This window comes from Armigeres subalbatus, chromosome 3 (genome assembly GCF_024139115.2).
Source record: "Armigeres subalbatus isolate Guangzhou_Male chromosome 3, GZ_Asu_2, whole genome shotgun sequence".
Taxonomy (NCBI): domain Eukaryota; kingdom Metazoa; phylum Arthropoda; class Insecta; order Diptera; family Culicidae; genus Armigeres; species Armigeres subalbatus.
This window is the reverse complement of record NC_085141.1, coordinates 153853030-153866601: the sequence shown is the minus strand read 5'-3', so window position 1 is coordinate 153866601 and position 13572 is coordinate 153853030. Positions and strand designations below refer to the sequence as shown.

Below are 13572 nucleotides of genomic sequence, written 5' to 3'. Positions count from 1 at the left end.
ACTTGATGGGCTACAGCTCTTCGATGAGCCTACGCCGAATGGAGTATCCTTCTCCACTGGACTCGATCCTGGGCCAATCGCTTCCAGTCGCCCTGAACATTGAGCGCCCTCAGGTCCTCTTCAACTGCAAAAAGCCATCGTGTACGCGGCCTTCCACGAAGCCTGCGGCCTCTTCCGGGTTCTCTACTAAATATTATCTTCGCTTGACGTTCTTCCGGCATACGAACAACGTGACCAGCCCACCGTAGTCTGCCGTGTTGTATAAGCTTAATAATATCCAGCCCTTTATACACCTGGTACAATTCGTGATTCATGCGACGCCGCCAGATACCGTTCTCCTGTTTACCGCCGAGTATTATCCGCAGCACCTTACGCTCAAACACTCCGAGAGCTCTCCGATCAGCCTCCTTTAACGTACATGTCTCATGGCCGTATAAAGCCACCGGAAGAATCAGAGTAGTATACAGCGCGAGTTTTGTTTTCGTTTGCAGACTACGGGACTTAAGCTGGTTACGAAGTCCGTAATAAGCCCTATTTGCAGCTACAATACGCCTTTTTACCTCGCGGGTAACATCATTATCGCACGTCACCAATGTTCCAAGATACACAAATTCTTCCACCACTTCAAATTTTTCACCATCCAGCACTATTTCGCTACCACCACCACTGATGAACCCACGTTGATTGCCAGCGACCATGTACTTCGTTTTGCTGGTATTGATCGTGAGTCCAATCCTCGCTGTCTCCCTCTTAAAAGGCGCAAAAGCCTCTTCCACGGCACGGCGATCAATTCCGATAATATCGATATCGTCCGCAAATCCCAGGAGCATATGCGATTTTGTGATAATGGTACCGCTTCTTTGCACACCAGCTCTCCTAATCGCTCCCTCGAGCGCTATATTGAACAGTAGGTTCGAGAGTGCATCACCCTGCTTTAATCCATCTAAGGCATGGTTTCCCAAACTGTGGGTCCCGACCCCCAGGGGGGTCGCGAGCGGATTGTTGGTGGGTCGCGTATTTATTTTCAGGATCATAATTTCAAGTTCAAACCGCATTCTATTTTAAATATTCATCACCATGCTATTTTAGAAAACATTTATGCCTAAAAGCTGTCCGCTTAATGAAGTAAAATGAAAACGCTAACATTTTGACTAACAATATCATGTTCGTCATTTTATGCATTTGTACATGTAAGGTAACGTGAATATTTTTTATGTGGAAGAATCCGAAACAGATGACATTTTAATTCAATTAATGCTTAATACTACTTGGTAAAATGCATTTTTTTTAACGTGGGTCGCGAGACATATAGAATTTTGCTAGGTGGGTCGCATACCCAAAAGTTTGGGAAGCTCTGATCTAAGGTAACAAATGACGTCGATAATTCATCCGCAACCCTTACACTTGATTTCGATCCGTCCAACGTTATACGAATCAGCCGTATCAGTTTCGCCGGAAAACCATGTTCAAGCATAATTTGCCATAATTCATTCCGTTTCACTGAATCGTACGCCGCCTTGAAATCAATAAACAGATGATGTGTCTGCAAGTTGTACTCCCGGAATTTATCAAGGATTTGTCTCAGGGTAAACATTTGATCCGTCGTTGATCGGCCCTCACGAAAACCTGCTTGGTATTCGCCGATATAGGACTCTTCAAGCGGTCTCAATCTGTTGAACAGAATACGGGACATAATTTTGTACGCCGAATTAAGGAGGGTTATTCCTCGGTAATTGGCGCACTCCAGTCTGTGCTGCGTGTTCACTGGTGTTTGATGACAAAAAACATAAATCTGAGATAAACCAGCCCAGATCTGAAAACATACAACATACAACATGAATTGATAGCTACCTTCTGAAACAAGTTCTGGGAAAATTATACAAACGAATGCAAATGACATTTTACAACACTGGTCGAGACAGTTTCCAACCCGAAAATTTTCCTGACCTAATCAGGAGTCGAACCCAGCCACCTTCAGCACGGTCTTGCTTTGAAGCCATTGCTATCTCTGTTACCCTTGAAATTATATGGTATTTACCATATTGACATAACATAGAACGTGGATTATAATAGTCTCTTGTTGCTATATCTCTAATCTGGCTATAGTCACGCACGATAGATAGCGCATCAGTCTAGAAGCGCTAAGCTTGGTATGCTTGACCTAGGTTCAATACTCGTCTTTGGCATGTAAGTAAGTTTAGGTTTAGGTTTAGGTTTTATCGAAGGGGAAGTGTTAAATTGATTACATGTACACAAACACATATCCAGTTCTTATTTTCTCGTGACCAAGGACCTAATGCAAAGGCTTACGAATGAACTTAATGCAATATGTGCATTTTTCGCAAATTATGGCAAACTGTGTGTAGAAATAATGCAAGATTGTAATAAAATATTTTACTCTCTGGATGGGTGTAGGCAATATGTATATCATATACAAGTATGTAGTATTGACGAAATATCTTTCCTATTTTTTATTCCTACATCATTCTTCTAATATTTTCTAAGATTTGCTCTCTTAGATATAGTATATGTATTCTGCATTTTGTTACAATCAACCTGGATCTCCAAAAGATATGCCGAATTATTTGCTGAATCGTTGAACTTCTTAGTATACCTGCTACTACTATCTCTCATTTTCAAATAACCCTCCTATTCACTCTATGACATAGAAATATTTTGGATAGTTTTTTTTTTTTGGATACTGAGCTCGACTCGGCTGTTGACGATTTTACTGTGAAGTCGAAATACGTATCTGTGAAGTTACAACAAAGTTAATTATGCCTAGTGATAGAAACATTGGCTTTTATATATATGGATGTGCAAATCATTCGAAAGACGCTAAATAGTGCTTAATCGACACCTTTGCAAGTGTATATATGTAATTTATAACGTCTAAGAGTAAAATAATTGAAGCGCGAGCAGCGTGTGCCATTCTCAGCTTATCAGGTTGAGATCTCAGCCCAGCAAATTTCCAGACAGGGCATCAACACTCGAGAGAGCTGGCCATGCTCCAGTAATGGTAACTAAAACAACAGGTAAAACAACTTAGGCAGCCTTCATTTTGCCTTTTTTTTACTAGATATCAATCATGGTCCAATTGCGAGTTATTTGTACAAACCGAAAGTATAGCATTGTACTAAAGAAAGCGAATCGATGGGTGCTGAAATCGCACACGTATGCAAACAGAAAGGCAGCAATAATCCTTTCACCACAAAAAAACTGCCCAACAAACAATGTAAACTGAATAGGCTAAATTAATGATTTCGTGTGTGTTACTTCTACGTGAAGTTAAACGATTTACAATGATATGGAAATGCTAATATCATATGCAGAAAAATATATATAGCTCTTTTAGTGGAATCTATTCAACCGTCTAACACGAATTAAGTACTGTCGAGTCGAGTCAAGTACAAGACACTGAAGACGACCACACAGTTGTGGTCGAAATACGTATCTGCAAAGATAACGAAAATTAACTGGTGAAATTAAATGGACAGTACTTAATTCGTCTTAGATGGTTTAATATCATCTTCCAAACTTGGATGTACATGTTCATGATAGAATTAGATGCGAAAGTATAGAATTGATAGTTCCGTTAGGATACGGCAGGCATGAAGAATGTTTTTATAGAAGTCGATTTGAAACCGAGCGGAGGGCAATATTTGTGATGGCACATATCACACGACCTTCCTTCTGCCAAGCTCCCGTATGGAGGGGGAGGCAAGAATATCAGTGTGGAAGCCAATGTGGTGGCCAATGAAGATATATCAGCTTCCACACTGATATTCTTCCCTCCCCCTTCATACGGGAGCTTGGCAGAAGGAAGGTCGTGTGATATGTGCCATCACAAATATTGCCCTCCGCTCGCTTTCAAATCGACTTCTATAAAAACATTCTTCATGCCTGCCGTATCCTAACGGAACTATCAATTCTATACTTTCGCCTCTAATTCTATCATGAACATGTACGTCCAAGTTTGGAAGATGATATTAGCATTTCCATATCACTGAATAGACTGTTTTATTGAATGAGGAAGACTTCAACAAAATAAGCTTAAATTGGGAAAACGTAGGAATAAAAAATATGTAGGATAATGAACTAGGAATATGCTGTACAGTATATTAGTTTTGCAATATATGCCGAACATGTTTGCAATATATGCCGAACAAAGTTTGTTGTGCACATTATAAAATATGTTGTAATGGTAAAACCAATAGACGAGTGCGTGTTGGCTCTTGTTTCGGACGGCAGAACGATCGCGCGATTTGCCGAAATTTTGTGTTTTGCATTGCGCGGCCGGTAATAAAGTTAATTAGTTCAGTGCGTGTTGGCTCTTGTCTCGGACGGCAGAACGATCGCGCGATTTGCCGAAATTTTGTTCGTAAGTAAATTGATGAATATATTTTATTACTTTTACAGCATATACTGTTATTGACAAACGCTCTATATTGTCGAATAGAGCTCCCTATTATTTACCTTTCCCACTAACACAAATTTTCCTTCCCGAGACATCTGCATCTTCACTAGTAGATGTTGAACTAACATTCCATCCCTTCCTTCCGTGATTGTAAGGACGTGGCCAGGTATACAACTGCTACTGTATAGGAAAAGGTACTAATCCCAAGTACCAATTTGCGACAATTAATATATATAATAGCCCTGTTTGTCTGTCCGGTGACTAGCCAACCAGACTACGCGGGGAAATTCCCACAAAAAAAAAATACAATGTTTAACACTTCAATTCTTTTTTTACTATCAAATGCAGAAAACAAAACAAGTGACAACCTTAGACAACCAGACACAGCATTTGATGAAAAAATCACAGACAACAGACGTTGAAAATTTTGATTAAAAAAACACTTGCCACGGGCGCTACAGCGTCCACAAATAAACTAGTATACAGTAGATTGCTCAATTCAAGCTCTGTCTGGTAAGGGGGCGGGTGTCGCGGGAGAGGGTTCTCTTCGTCGACTTCCCCTCATTTGAATGAAAGTGACAGGCAGGGAGTTTCTTTGCAGTTTATCACCTCAGAATGCAAGTTCGCATTGTTTTCTTTCGTTCTGAAGTGATAAACCAGAGAGAGATCTGCTGCTTATCACTTTTGTCTAAGGGAGAGGGGGTCGACGGGGAGAGTCTTCTCTTGCGACATTCGCCCTTATTCCGGATGGAGCTTGAATTGAGCATTGTATAGCCACCCACGATTTGTACAATCACATATGCTATGCTATGCTATGCTAATGGTAAAACCAATAGACTAATTTGTCCGAAATTCTTCGACAAATCATCTTTCCTCATTGATGTAGCGTATTTCGTTCTAAATATTAAAAGCTTCCATGAAACAATCTGCTAAAGGCAAAACTCCCGAATGGACTCCCTACTATTCGGGGTTCTAAGTATCTTGTTGAGTTGCGTTCAAGAGTCGGTCGGGAATATGTCGTTTTCAGGAAAATATATTTTCGTAATATTCGGTCTAATGTTATTTTCGGGCAAATGTAATTTTACGGAAAAATGTAATTTTTGAGAAAATGTTATTTTTGGGGAAATTTTCTATTTTTGGAATTGTACAATCCCAAAGAACGTCGTATGATATAAAGAATCGGAAAATTAAATTATGGCTAATGGCTTTTAACGTGCAATAAAGATAACCATGGCAGCCATTTTTTCTTCTCTGAGCTGATCTGAGAGCAACTACATTCACAGATAAAGGTTTACAATGTTCTGAAAAACTCCTATGTGAATATGTACATTGTACATTATGTGGAAGATTTTGTTTTGAAAAATGTATTGGAGGAAACCACTTCCCTTCGATGGGATTCGACCCTCAGTTCTCTAGACTGGTGATTTTAACCAACTAAGCTAAGAAGGACCGCCGTCGACCTTCGTAACTAGGCGACTACTGAATGTGTTTCCAGATTTCCAAATCGCACGCATAGTCGAAGCACTCAACGCTTCCAACGCTTCAACATATGTATAGCACACATTGACATTAGAGTGAGTGTGAGTATTTTTAATGTCTGACGTCTACACACATTCTTCATCACCAAATTCACTGATCCAGTAGAGGTTGTGTGTATCAAAATCTTCCACAAAATGTAGGGTAGATGTGTGGTTATATCACCAGTTGTCGCATTAGTGCATTACATATACACTAAGTGCTACATTAGGGCAGTTCAAATTTCAAAATGCTCGAAAATTCCAACTCCCATATGTCTATTAGCATCATTTTGATAATATAGGAGTCCTGGCTAAATTTCAGGCAATGTGTGGCCGCCGACATTTAAGGGTTGCACAAAGTCAATTTATGTTTATATGGAAATATGTATGGAAAAAACTTAAAATTTGTTTAATCCCCCTACAACTCTTAAATCGTAATGAATTCAAACAAACATCTCCAACCTCCATTTTTGGAATCTATTTGAGCTCAACCAGTGAGTTGCTCATTAATTTTGATTTATATTTCCACTGCTACGTTGAGGCTAATTATACCATTTTAGCCATTTATCCCATATTCACACTGTCAATAGAACCGTTCAATTCACTCATAACTAATGTGTTATCCGGAGGTCTCATTTATATAGATTCCAAAAAGGGAGGTTGGGGATGTTTATTTGAATTCATCACGATTTGACAGCTGTAGGGAGACTTGAATAAATTTTACGTTTTTCCCATACAAATTTCCATATAAACATAAATTGACTTCGCGCCACCCCTAAATGGCCACCAAATTGCCTGAAATTTTGCCAGGACTCCTATATTATCAAAATGATGCTAATAGACATATGGGAGTTGGAATTTTCAAACATTTTTGAAATTTGAACTGCCCTAGTGCTACATCATATCACCACAAAATATATCCTGATCAGTGAACCATATTCATATGACACGATAACACCTCTAATCTTCTCCAAAATATACTTAACATTATTGTAAAAATGGATTTCGCTTAATTTTTAGCGTCCTTTGACAAGTTGTCGCACTAGTGGTCTTAACTTAAGGGCAAGCGTCACAGTATCCAAATCTAAATTCACTCACGTTTTCAAGGGCACACCACTCAATACGAAGGCAGCGGACAACTTTTGGTTTTATTATTTCAGCTTTGCTGCGTCGCATTTGCGTGAAATTTGTTTTGGATTCCGAGATGCTTGTCTTTAAGGAAAATCCCATGAGAAAATAAATGGATTGATCACAATTGGAGCCGAAATTAAGGATAGTGCCACAACTGGTACATGTGTTGCAATTATGGATCAAGCAATTTTTGACACTAACACGAATTTGATTGCGGGTTTCACATTTGTTCTAAGGAGCAGTAGAGGAAACCAGAGTGTATGTGATAAAGAGTGGCGACACTGTCAGAATTGGAACAAAATTCATCTGTCATTCCCATACAAAATCGTGTTCCAAACGAGCAGGAGACCTGTCAAATGCGGCGCATGTCGCCACTCTTAATTACATACACTCTGGAGGAAACTTTTCGTTTGACATATCAACACCATCCAGATGCCTTTTATTTATTTACTAGCAGAACCAACGAACTTCGTTTCGCCTAAAATTGATAAATTCTCTGATTAGTTCTCGATTTATGCAGAAATTTCTTTTTCATTTGTTTTTGAGTTCATCTTTCCAAAAGGGGGAGGGGTTTCGAACCACCACAGAACCATATCTTCTCTTCCAAAACCTCCACATGCCAGATTTTGCTCCCTTTGCTTGAATATTTCTCGAGTTATGAAGAAATTGGTGTTTCATTTGTATGGGAGCCTCCCTTTCCAAAGCGGGGAGGGGTCTCGGACTATCTTAAAACCTTCCTCGGCCCCAAAAACCTCGGCATACAAATTTTCACGCCGATCGGTTGAGTAGTTTCTGAGTCTATAAGGTTCAGACAGACAGAAATTTATTTTTATGTATTTTAGGGTGGCTCAAAAAACACTTTTTCAATTTTTTTGATGGGCCGCCCTCTTATTCGGTTCTATTTGATGCCCTAATGCTCTGGACAAAATTTCAGCTAAATCGGTCAACGTTTGGGCGGTGCTAAACTCGTTGGAAGTTCATATGCAAAAATGTATGCAGAAACATCCAAAAACAGTGATTTTCAGTTGGACGGCACAATTTACGATCAAGAATCATGATACTCATTCAGTTCTTACAGAATTAAATACAGAATGTTATGCTGAAAACCGCGAGAAGATTAGAGTTTATTAGGCAAAGATATTAGCATTGTACTGGAGTGTTGTAGGGGTGAATATATTTCTTTTCAAAGGTAAAAGAAACGAAATTTGCTCAAACCCCACTTCAGAGAAATGCTAATAACTTAGCCGGGCAAACTCTAATCTTCTCGCGGTTTTCTGCATAACATTATGTTCTTCATCTTAAGTTGTGCCGTCCAACTGCAATTCACTGTTTTTGGATGTTTCTGCATACATTTTTGCATATGAACTTCCAACGAGTTTAGCACCGCCCAAACGTTGACCGATTTGGCTGAAATTTTGTCCAGAGCATCAGGGCATCGAATAAAACCGAATAAGAGGGCGGCCCATCAAAAAAATTGATAAAAGTTTTTCCCATACTAATTTGAGCCACCCTAAATGTATATAGATAGAAGAAGATTTAAAAATAGTTGTTCTTAAGTATGGCGACGATTGGTACACCCACCCTTCATATTCACATAAAGATGAAGGGCTAAAGATAAAATCTACCATTCTACTACCATTCTCTACCATTCTACCACTACCATTCTACTACCAAAATCTACCAGAACTACCTTCTAATCATCGTATAGTCAACGTCATTTGAAAATTTGGTTTTCTTGTCTTGCCCCACAGGGATAACACCAAGAATATTTGGCAGTGAGATCCGCGTGTACAACTACACTCTCGAGCATGATTTGACGGAAAACCTGTTCTTCAACGACCAGCTGACCAACGGGCCGAGGAACAAAGTTAATGGACCGTCGAAGCACCGGACAGGTCAATCCTGCTAGTCAGGACATCTTTTCAAAGGAAGGGGACAACGGTATGTGAAATAATCCTTACTCCATCACCCCATTTGCATAAATAAGAACATGAGAATATCAACTAATTCATTTGAATATGAAAAGTAAAACTATACCTGTTGTGATAAGTCGCCAATTATTTGAAATAGCTTTTTAATTCTACCATCTTTATACCATTTTTTCGCTTAATCCTTCCAACTTTATCGAAAAGCTAAGAACTAAATCCTAGAAGCAAAGCAAACAAACATTGTTAACTTGAAGAAAGGATCCTTTGCCAAGGGCCCTTTGGGGATATGACCCTCTCCAGATACTTTTATGCCCCTTCCAGAAAATCTGGGAAAGGAATTTCATAAAATTCAATTTCATTTCGCCATGAAAATATTTTGTCATCTAGATTGGTATTCTATCAGAATGAACCTGAATGCATTGATCAAAGCAGATGACCAGATTCACTTTAAGCTTTCCAATGGAATGTCCATACAAGTCCAAAAGACTAGCTTTCAAAATTTAATTTAACTCGCCCTCCCCCTGTACTAGATATGCCTTTGTGGTGGTCGGAGAAATAGTACCTGAACAGATATAAATAAAATTGAGGAATAAGAAAGAATAGCGCACACTCCACCCTACGAAATTATAACATTTTGATCGAATCCAAAGACAAAAGTCTAACAGAGTTTCATAAATTGGTACAAATATTAGAATAAAGAAACTCAGAAAACTGGCGCAAACAATGAAAGTTGTCTTTGAAAATCATTTTTCAAAATACCTTCAATATGAACAAATCTCTGTGGCCATTTTACACGTAAAATATTAAAATTGATTGATTATTGAGATTTGATGATGAATTTTTGCCAAAACTTATAACCGAAAACATTCCACTAAAAAGCTCAAAATAATTTTCTTATCAAAACTTATAAGTTATTTCTTTACGTTTCGTGTCGCATAAGGCATTCAATCGCTTTGAGCTGTGTCGTGGCCGAGCAAATATCCTTAGGACATCCGTCGAATATCTGAATTATCATGGGCTGTGTACTCACGAGTATGTTCTGACAGAACGAGTAGCTCTAGTGATACATAGACGATGTACCTAATATTCGGAATAGTATCGTCTCTTTCTTTGTTTCGTTTTGTCAATCGAGTTCATATTCGTGTGCTAATGGGCGCCTACTATTCGAACGCCGATTGCTTCGATTTAGAAATTCAAATCTCATTCAAATAATTCATGCTTTCATTTTCATTCAATATCTTCGACTATTATTTTAATACAAGCCGCTACTACCACAAGCTGGGGAGTGTGGGTTCGATTCCCATTTCAGTCGCAATCTAATATGATGTTTCGTTCAACGAGCGAAATGCTCAATGGAAGCATTAAACGTATAATATCTTTTAAATCTCATTATAATTTCGGTAGTTCAATAGCCTTTTCAAATTATATGAAGAGATATATGAAGTGTTCCTAGATCCTCAAAGGTTATCATAAATCTCTTTAGTATCTATGATGTGCATTTTTTTATTCCATATCTCTTCTAAATAACTTTATTTATTCCGAAATTTCAAGAAAGGCAATCTTATTTCATGATACTTTGAAACAGATGAAGATTTTTAATGGGAAACGAAGCTTTGTCCTTATTAATTTTGAAACAAATACTACTTGTATGTACGTACGATGGAAATAGTCATTTTATTTCACTAAACAGGGCAGTTTCTCAAATAAATGTACATTTTCAATCTTTTTTTTTCAACCATAGACTGTTTGTTGCTTAAAAGAATCTTATTCTACATCAATTGAATGCTTTACTATATAAAATTGATAAAATCTTGTTTATTCGAATGTTCAATGCATCCACATTCCAACTGGAACTTGTCTGCTTTTTAACATAGAGTGCTATGCGCATGTCCAACGATATTATTTGCTCGCCAATTGCATGAATATGTATTTTATGTGCCAAGTACAATAGACACACCATGCGCAAAGAGTCGAGCATGTTTCCCACCCGTAAACATCCTAAACCGGATCGAGAATCGAACTCGCCACTTCAGGATCGGCAAACCTACTCCTCTTCTCGCAAAGCTAACTGGAGACCCTGGGATGTATTTACTTCAAATGCTTATCTGTAAAGTAATAAAGTGGTGGAAATCAATGGAATAATATCTCTATAAAGACATAGTATTAAATTCAAATACCTTTAGCGATAATTAACTTAATCTCACTCGCTCACTCATATGCCCTGATCCCCCTAGCTCTGAACCCAGGTCAGGTTACTATCGACACGAGACCCTGGGATGTCCCGCCGGATTCCAGGCCAGCTTGCTTGCAGATTTTGCCTCCACTCTTTTGTAGTATGTGCCCTTTCTTCCTTCATTAAGGCTCTAGATTTTCTGCTGATATCGATTTTTTATTGCATCGTCGATAGAGTTAAGCATTCGAGATTGAATTGTGAGACCACTAGGCCCAAATTAGAAAATAATATAAATAATACTTTCTACCAAAAACCGATGTTAAATTCTGAAGCATTACCTATGAAAGAAGGGATTATTCTGCAGCACGTTCTGACCCTCGTTGGCGTTGCGATTCCTGCATCTACTGCTGTCGCGTCTTTCTTCGAAGGCTTGGTGGAATGAATGGCAGGAAAAATGTCTTCCACGCCCAAGCCTGACCGAAACAGATTGATTTGCATTCATTGTCGACTTGCCGCTTCGGTGCTTTCTCGTGAAGTATAAAATCATCCGTAATGGCCCATTTACAATTTCGCCAGTCATTCTGTTATGAACTCCAATGTGTCTGGACAATACCAGTAGTTGAAATTTTAGAGCTAAAGATATTCTCGTACAATAATACAGGAAAATGCGTTTGATTTCAATGGCTTCAATTAATGAAGAATCGGGACGTTGAGATTCAATGCCGTTATTTAGCTCACGGTTCAGAACTTCACATTTCGTAGACAGCGGCGTTGGCAAAAAAATATATATGTGGTGACATGTTTTCTATATGTACTTCGCATAAAAGGTACAAAAATTTCGTTGGGAAAGTTGAACAAATTTAAAAATACTATGTAAACCATCAAGCTCGAACTGAAATCGATCTAGGTAGAGGGCAGGGATTGAATCATAAAGAGAAAGAGCAAGTCTCTCACTTATCATCTCTGTATACATATACGATATGTAGCATACCGCGAGAAACTTTTTTCGCAAGCTATCATGATAGAGAACTGATTCGGGAGGCCATACCCCATGATAAATTTCTTTTAGAAAGCTCCAAATGCGGGAAGCACTGGGTCTGGTGATGCATTTCAACTTGTTCTACACAGCTGTGCAGTAACCAACACGAAAGGAGCGAAAACAAAGCGAGAATCACCATTTTTCTGTGCGGGCTACCTATCCGATTCTGTTTTTTCGCACTTGTATACAAGTTTGATAAAGTTGTTATCATGGCTTGTTATAATTCGGAACAGTTTTTGCCTCTCTTTTATCGATGTTCGTTATCTATTGAGAGTGATTTCTGCAAACCCTGGTAGAGGGTAGAGATGGGAAAAACAGCTCATGGCAGTAAGCGGATCTGATCCGTTCAGCTCATTGAAAAGAGTCAGCTCATTAGATCAGCTCTTCAGTTCTTTAATGCTATATACATTAAAAAATAATTGTTAATTATATTATTTTTATTTTTATTATTGTCCAAAAATTTGAAAAATTCGTGTAATTCATTGATTTATTCATTCATTCGAATCTATTTACCTCAATTTAAATTTTTTTAAATGTTAAGCGTTAAGTGTGGTAATAATTTCTATTGAAAAACCGACCATTTTAACCCTTTCCCGCCCACGATTTTTTTCAAAGATTTCAATAGGAAGGAATCATCTTTGAGAAAAATGCTAGAACAAAAGTTATTTGGCATAGCCAAAATTAGTAGAAAACGAAAAAAAAGTTTTTGATTGTAATCAATAGGTAATTGATTGTTTTCAATAGTTTCACTATTTGTACTCAAAATTGATTATATTTGCAGTCTAATGGAGTCATAAACATGTGTCAAATATTCTTTTTTGTTGTTGACACAATTCGATGAAGGTTAGAAGGTGCAAAACTCGATGGTGCTCCACAGACACCATGGGCGGGAACAGGGTTGTTAATCGATAAATTATTATCGTTAATTTAACGCCATCTTCGATAACGATAACGAATGTACGATGATGCTTCGTTGACGATAAAGTGAGCGTTGATTTATCGTTATCGTTATCGAGTCTTCGTTGATTTATCGATAATTATCGAGTTAACTGTAATATGTCCTGCAGGTAAAAGTATAATATTTACAAGTTGATTTTGCAATATACTTTTCTAGCATTGCCCTGAAATATTAGGGTAACTCATTTAAATCTTGCAATTAAGTTGGGGTTCAAATTGATCAAACACATTCTTATGATCAATTCATTCAATCTCACAGATAGTCGCGGTTCTCCATAATAAAGAATCGTATTTGTTATGTTTGAATCACAAAACATCTATTTTGGAGATCCGGAGAGCCTACATGTATAACATAATTATGGTTATTTTATGACTCAGAGAGTAGATTAACCGAGTCGTGCTCAATTCAT

The 13572-nt window shown here is 38.1% G+C and overlaps 1 protein-coding gene and 1 long non-coding RNA gene across 5 annotated transcripts in view; one reads left to right on the top strand and one right to left on the bottom strand.

Moving 5' to 3' along the window:
* Positions 1-13572, bottom strand: part of LOC134222430 (putative leucine-rich repeat-containing protein DDB_G0290503) — a 635851-nt gene that overhangs the window by 478752 nt on the left and 143527 nt on the right. The window lies entirely within an intron of this gene.
* Positions 1-13572, top strand: part of LOC134222432 (uncharacterized) — a 117578-nt gene that overhangs the window by 21249 nt on the left and 82757 nt on the right. Inside the window, exon 2 of the long non-coding RNA XR_009982423.1 lies at positions 8817-9006. This is a non-coding gene — a long non-coding RNA (uncharacterized LOC134222432). The remainder of the gene's footprint in view (positions 1-8816; positions 9007-13572) is intronic.